Source organism: Elaeis guineensis, chromosome 9 (genome assembly GCF_000442705.2).
Source record: "Elaeis guineensis isolate ETL-2024a chromosome 9, EG11, whole genome shotgun sequence".
Lineage (NCBI taxonomy): Eukaryota > Viridiplantae > Streptophyta > Magnoliopsida > Arecales > Arecaceae > Elaeis > Elaeis guineensis.
Window position 1 is genome coordinate 4592923 of NC_026001.2, and position 8095 is coordinate 4601017.

General features: G+C 39.3%; 1 pseudogene; it reads right to left on the bottom strand.

Moving 5' to 3' along the window:
• Nucleotides 1-1498: 1498 nt before the first annotated feature.
• Nucleotides 1499-2675, bottom strand: LOC140851651 (uncharacterized; annotated as a pseudogene).
• Between the last annotated feature and the right edge of the window lie 5420 nt (nt 2676-8095).

The window sequence follows — 8095 nt, forward strand, 5'->3', positions numbered from 1 at the left end:
CTCAACCGCACGATCGGCCGACTCCCTCGCCGACCGTACCTCGTCCTCAGTATGGGCCAGCTCCTCCCTCGCCAACTCCGCCTCGGCCCTGGCAATTTCGGCGTCGATTTGGGCGATGGACAAATCCTCTTCGGTTTTCGCGAGCTTCCCCAGGCTAGCCCGAAGTTGCTCGCGTTCCCTTGGAGTTCGGAGGTGGCACTGTCCCGTTCGCGTCGAAGACGACGCACGACCCGACCTTTGTGCTTGGCCTCCTTCTTGGCCGACTTCAGTTCGGCCATAAGCCGGGAGACCTCGTCCGTCAACTTGGCCTCCCGGTCGACCGACTCCTGCAGTTGGTCGACCAGCATCGCTCTTTCGGCCTCGGCCGCCGCCGACCTTTCCTTGAAGGCTGCCCGAACGTCACCGAACCTTCGGTATCCGGCCTCCAACTCGGACATGGTGAAGATCAACTGCCGACGGGAAAAAGCTTGTCAGAATTATGTGGCAAGCGAAAATTCTTCTAAGGAAAAAGGTGACGCGAAGCTTACCTCCACCATCGACGGGTAGAACCGCGACAGCATCTCGGTCACCTGCCGAGACCGCAACGACTGAACGTCGGTAGGGAGGAGGATCCCCTGGCACAACCTCTCGCAAGGTTGTGGTCGGCCAAGGCCGACGCACCCTCAGGGTAGTATGCGCTGGGGGGCATTGATCTCTCCTCCTCCGAGGCTCCATCGGGCTTTCCCCCGATCAGCTGCCCGACCGACGGGGCTGGCAGCGATGGGACGCTGGAGTTCGACCCGGCGCCCCCCGTTGCGCCAGCGGACGCCTCCGGACGATGTTCGCTTCCCGAACGACATCCGGCTCCACCCCGGCGGCGAAACCGCCGACACTCCTTCGGCCACTTCCTCGGTCGGCTCCTCCAACCACCGTACGGCCGCCAGACGTTGTCAGCTCTGACACGGACATGCGGCACAGTTACCTAGGGGCATTGTCCCGCCGAGAGCCGGGTCAACCCTGGTGATTAGACGGCTACACGGCGACATGACGTTTTCACGGCGGCTCTGACAGCCTACAGTGAGTTGACAGTTCCTCACTTGTCCGCGCCATTAATGATGGCGCCATACCGCGCTCCACTATATATACCGGGAAGGCAACAGTGCAAGGATCGATCCGCTCCGTCTCTCCCAAAAACACAGGCTCGCTTCTCTCTCTCTCGAGCTCTCCGTCTATATTTCACTGTTGTCCAGTCACCTCTCTGACTTGACCGTCGGAGGGTCCCCGCCGGAGCCGCCTCCGGTCAGTGCGGACTTCCTTTTGCAGGTGCACGCTTCCCGGCGATCGGGCGACGAGGCGATTGGCCGCAACAGGACTCATCACAGTAAGGCTAATGCAGGATCTGAATTCTCAAACCCAAAATAACCACTTAAAAACTACCAGAAACAACGAGGCAAACTACCTATTGCCCGTAGAAAAGCGTAAACAAGCATATATAACTGCCACACTTCGAAGTGGAAGGTGATCAATATATATATATATAGATAGATATAGATATAGATATTACACCATGCTTGATACATGAACTTAATTACCACTAAACACATTTGTATTTATATACTTACATCACCCAAGGAAGTTCCCTCTCTCTGTCCTCTTATCAACCTTACTTTAAATTATATTCCACTACTTTTATCTCTTTTTCTGGTAAGGTGTCCCAAGGAAACAGAGAGGTAGACAAAAGCCATGACATCAAATTAACAATCGGGTTCTTTGATGGTCATCTGTCATGAATTCCGCTCTTAATCCTTAATCCTCGCAAAGCAAAAGCTTAAACCCTGGCTTAACCAACGTAGACGAGCTACGGTTTGGTGGGTGCACAAATTTGCAACTCGGGCACGTTAGAGTGGCCTTGCACATCACGACCAGCATATGGCACCGCATGCACACAGTAGCCACCATCTCGGCCGGTTGATCAGCATCAAGGGATATCCAGGATAAGGACTTCAACATGCTGCCAGAATTATCCTTGGGATTGCACCAATTGCCACAAGAGTCCTGCTTTGCTCTATCTTCTCCATTGATGTGGCTTCTCGGGGGCTCAAACGTGAGGTTGAGCTCGAGGTCCAGGCTCGGACATGAAGTCAGTGGCTCTGCACTTCCTCTAGGATCTTTGGAGCTCCTCTTGTGTGTCCTGATGCTATCTAAGTGTTTCTGGCCTGACTGCAATGCAAGAAATGATTACTGCAACTGTTAGTACAGCTTCCAAGCAAGCTTAATTATAAAAATATATATATTACAGAATTTATAATTTTAGTTTTATAAAGTTGAATAAATTAAACTTCTCCAAATTAATATCCAGGAGGGATAGAATTATTAGTCTACCTTGCCATCAAGGCATCGTTGGCGCCACTCTAATGGCAAGGGAGTGTCCAGATGGAGCTCGAGGTCGGGCTTCGTATCCTTGGACTTTAACAAGTTGATCTCCTTTGCAAAGAAGTCGTCACTCTCTTCGCCGGCTCCCTCTTCCTTTTCTTCGATAGCTGGTTCTCGAGGTTAAGGCATAAGTTTTCCTCTGGGGAAAGGGCTCTTGCAAGGACACCATAGCTTCTGATCAACAGAACCGAGCACTTCCGTTTCCAAGCTCTATCTCTCTTTCTCTTCTGTTGCGTGTAAACTTCACCCTTCTCTCTGTGCATCTGATGGTGGATTTTGGACTGCTTTATAGGCTAGATTAAAAGGCTCATTTAAGAGCAGGGAACTGCAAGCAAGGTTCCGATAGAGAAAGCCATAAGAACACTGGAGAGGGCCCACAATCCCCACCATGGCACGTATCCACTTTTACCCACTAAGATCCAGTCACCACCACTTTCTACATCACTTCATATGTTTCTCAAAGTTTAATGGACTGTCTAGTTTCTCGTCACACCACGTCACAAACCACAAACAGCAACAAAGGAAGTAGCGAATCTATAATATGCTGCGCTTCACTGCAGATTGGCCCGTTTAACCACAGCCATTTGATCAATGCCCTTTGGGTACACGAAAGGAATCAGATGGGGATGTTGAGATTACGGGAGAGAGAGATGAATTAAAGAGGGGAGAGAAGTTGGTGAGAGAGGGTGCAAGATTAAAAGGCAGCACTAAAATAAAGGGCAAGGCTATACGGTTGAGGATGGATTGAATGCGCTCGCTCTTCCATTGACTCCAACTTCCGCATTTGAATCACCTCAAGAAAAATTTAAAGCACCCCAACACCCTCTGTAAACCCTAATTTAAAACAAGCACACCCCATGAAATAAATAGACACCCTCCACTTCTCCTAATCCAGCGCTTCTTAAATTTCTTAGATCAAATTTCGAAATTACCCTATTTAATTCACATAAAATTAATGCTCGTGCCATTGATGGCCTTGTCCGATTTTTACTTTTCAAATCTTGCTACCATTGTTTGGTGGATAAATATGATAGAAAAATTATTCAACTTTTAGTTGATTAACTTATACATATTCTTATATATGTAAATCATTTTTACATAATAGCAGCGATCGATAAAATAGAAAAGAAAAAGCTTACTCATCTAAGAGGTAGATGAGTCCTTTATCCATAAGAAATAATATTTTTATTTTATTTTTAAGATAATCTCAACTATAATATTAATAGAATATAATAAAAAATATTATTAGAAATATGAATAGATTTTAGCAATTTATTTAGAAAGTAGTATTGCAAAAGAATATTGATAATAAATTTCAGAAATATTTTTTAATATATAAAAATTATTTTTTTTATCTAAATATTTTTTTAAAAAAATACTTATACGGTAAAATATAAATTATCGAGTAAGTCTTTTATCCTTCAAAAAAACAGGCCCTATATCTTACCTATTAGTTATGGTTGCTGCAAGGGGTTGGATTTGAATAACTTGGTGGCAGCCATGCGAGTCTCCATTCCTCAGGGAGACGTACAACCATATGGAGGCATTATGATTAACTAAATTCTAGCATGTATATTGCACATGACAGGAAAGATGAATGTGTGTGATTGTTCTTTTGAATTAATGGTTGAGATGGTAATTTCTTTCGAGATAGAGAACTGATTTTCCAAGGTGAATTTTATGTTTGATTTCTTTGCATGGTGAACCCCTTTTTTTTTCTTCTTCTGATGAAAGGCATGGTGACCTCATTAGAATGCTAGAATCTGATTAATGATTTTGTTGCACTGGCACTGTTCCTTTCTTTCTCACACATCATCAAGTGTGGGAGAGGTCAATGTTCATTCTTACATTGCCAAAAGTCGTCTTCATGTATAATAATAGTTTATATTCATATCCATGGCTTGATGATGGAAGGAGTTTTGTCAACAAACACAAATATGCACTTGGGTTTAGATTGAAAATGTAGACCAAACACTTTGATTGGACCGACTTTAGATTTGGTAGAACTGGCTACCACCAATGTAACCAAACCGAACTTGACAGTAAATTTGGGTCATCTATGAAATTGGTTGAAATGTTGACCCAAAATTACTTGAACCTATTAAGCAAATGACTTTAGAACATGAGACCGGTTTAATATAAGTTAGTCGAGACCTCGAGATAGGAGGTCATGTTAGATGCAAAGTCTGGCTAATTAATTTGAATCATAAGTAAAAAACGGTTGGGAATTTGATCATGAACTTAGGAAGCAAAGGAATTGTTTTTCCTTTTGATCACTTGAATCAAGTAAATAACATTTATGTAGAATCAATGCAATTCGAGTTAATCAAGAACATGCCTAATGCAGCTACGACCATTTTTAACTTGTTTGGTCGGGAAATTTGTTGCTGTTTTGACGCATGCACAAGATTTCATGAATTTATTGATTGTATTTCTGTAAATTATCGCTGATGGGAACCAGCTAAAACCCAACTCTTGTTCCAAAGATAGTGTGAAAAGCTCGGAGCAAGTTAAGCTCTATCCAGCAAAGTGCTAATATTCTGAGTTACCAAGTTGTCCTTGTTACCTACAACTGGAAGGTGGCATTGAAGTATGGCAAATATTTTGAATTTGTTTGGTTTGCGGAAAGAATTTTTTTTTTAAAAAAAATGAAGTTATTTTTTAAAAAATTACTTCTTTAAAATAGGATTTTGATATATTTGGTTGATCGTGAGAAAGCGACTTATTGGACAGTAATTTATATTTAGTTGAACATCTATTTTTTTAAAAAAAACTATGTAAAATACCTATTATACCCTTAATAGATACAAAACCATACATTTTTTCTCTAAATTTATATAAATATAAATATTATATTTATATTAATATAAATATAATATTAATATATTATAAAATAAATATAAGATCATAATAATTTATTATATAATATAATACTATATATTAATATTATATTAATATAATATTAATATTTAATATAATAAATATATTAATAAGATATAATATAATATTAAATATAATATAATATTAATATAAATATCAATATATAAATATTAATATTATTTTAATATTAATAAAAATATCATATTAGTGTAAATATTAAAATAATATTAAAAATATAATAAATTTTATAATATTGATATTAATATATATTCATATAAATATTAGGATAATACTAATATAATATTATATCACTATTCAATATTTCATCCTAATCATCCATTGATATTTTAAAAAAATTTAACTATTGATCTTAAAAGAATATTTTGAGAAAGAAAAAAGTATTACCACTTTCTATTCTATGAAAAGTGCCAAAATCTATCTCCCTTATGAATTTTCACTTTTCATAAAATGTGAGAAATGATTTGAAAGAATTTTTTTTTACTCTCTCTTTTTTTAAAACTCTAACCAAACAAGAAGCCTTTTCTCTAATTTTCAGAAGCTACCTCTTCTTCCCTTCGCTTCCGTTAACCAAACTTGAAATAAAAATCTAAGACTTTCTTTGTTATGAACCACTAAAGGTTATTTAACACTCAAATCCTTTATACAGGGATTTACATGATTTTTAAAGGGCATTATAGAGTGCAGGTAATAATTCTCTTTCATGATATTTGTTTTTTTTTTTTTATAGTACTTTCATAATATCTGTCTCAAAGAACAAAGCAGGCATAAGATTTTTTTTTTTTTTTGAAGAAAAAAACAGGCATGAGATTTGAGATAAACTTTATGCATGCCATACAACTACTTAAAAGCATGTACAATCAAGGAGAAAAAGTTGCCATAAAAGCTATCGTTTTTGCTTTATTTTGAAATTTGAATAAAAGCATCCTTGATCAAATGCTATTCCGGATGTCATAGCCAAATGAAAAATAAAAATAATTTTTGCATAACCACTGCGAAACTTAAACAACAGTTTTGCCGCGTGAAAGGAAGGGGCATATCTGGAATTGCGTATCGGAGCCAAGCTCGAGGATATCGATCATCCCAAGTGCAGAAGCGGAGGCGAGCTCCCCAACATTAAAAGCTGGAAGAAGACGGATGACTCAAGGGTTCGAGTCCACTGCCGCCATTAACTCCACGTGAATGCCTACTTTTAAGAGCCTTCCTCTTCCTCAACGGTCATCGCTCCTCCTCTCGCCACCGCTCGTCTCCTTAAATGCCAACGCCCCACCATCAACACCCTCTCTCTCTCTCTCTCTCGTATGATGATGTATGATGATGCTATGTCATTGCTCTTTGGCCGTTACCGTTGAAAGTCTTATCCATTGCGCGGCATCCGGGAGTAAATGTTGGCAAGCAACCCAATGCTTGAAGGAGGGTCATTGGGAGTTCCTTCTGTCACAGTCTCACGGTCCAAAAATTTAAGCTGTCAGGAGGAGGACCGATGCAGGCTAATAAATCATAAGGCACCGGCTTTATTAATTATTGTGGAGCTATGATAATTTTCTCCACCTAATTTTCTAGCACCCTTGTCATGCACGATTGATTCTTGCTTTGAAAGAGGAAGGCCCACTAATAACCCTGGTCCTACTCAACCTATGTATCTTCTATGTAACTAAAAAAGATTGCAGCATAGAGACTTATAGCTCAAAAACTTTAAGCAATTGGGAGTGGGACACACTCAAGTTGTAAATATGGCATCTTTTTTTGTTAGTCAATATGGGACTATGATATCTTGGAAAGGAACCTGATTCTTCAATTTAAAGGTTGGGATGGCTTTCCTTAAAATTAGTTGACTCGCATTGTGTTGGGCACATCTGGCACGGTTGGCACTGGAACTGTTTATTTTCGATCAAGATGAGGAGGTGTAATTCTAAATCCTTTTTACCATTGGGTTTGAATTCTGCTGACAACAAGGCAAAATCCAAATGATGATGATGATAAAAGTTTTCCTTGGTATTTAGCTAGTATCGAATGACTAAATCTTGTAGTTAGAGTTTGATCTTGCTACAAGATCCAAATTTTAATCGTTGATTAGTTAGCTTCTTTGATTCTGAGAATGCCACATAATCATTTCAAAAATATTTTAGTTAGGCTTTATGAGAATTGGTGGTTGATATGCCCAAAATAGCGGATGTTGTGTGAGAACACAAAATTAGTTGTAGCCTGGCAGTCAAAATTCTCTTCGAAATTTCATTAGCTGAGAAACAATTCAATGTTTTAACATTATGTGGCATTTTTGCACTTCTTTGATATGACTAATTCTTCTATTAGTCTTTGGGAAATATTACACCACCTAGAATCAGAGAACAAACATGAAGAGCTTTCAAGACTTGCTCAGGGAGTTCTTGAAGAAAACTTAGAGTAATACTATTATATTATTTTTATGTAATTTGTTATAAGTAAGAAGTATATCATTAATTACATATTGATTGTAAATCAAAGGGGCTATGATTTATATCGGAAGGACCACTTATTTCACGTGAAGTGTCTTATGGATTGGAATCCAAAGGGATAATTGTGAGATCTATAGGCCATAATGAATAATATTTCATATGCTGAGCCATGAGCCCTTAATCTCAACAATAATATACCAGATAGAGGATCACCCTATAATTGTGAGGCTCCTCCAGTCCATACTCAGTTTGTAGTAAAATAAGGAGGATATCTCTGTTCGTACGTACAAAATCTCTCTGACTAAGAGACTATATTGTGGTGTAGAAGGGAAAACATCATTAGTCTCACA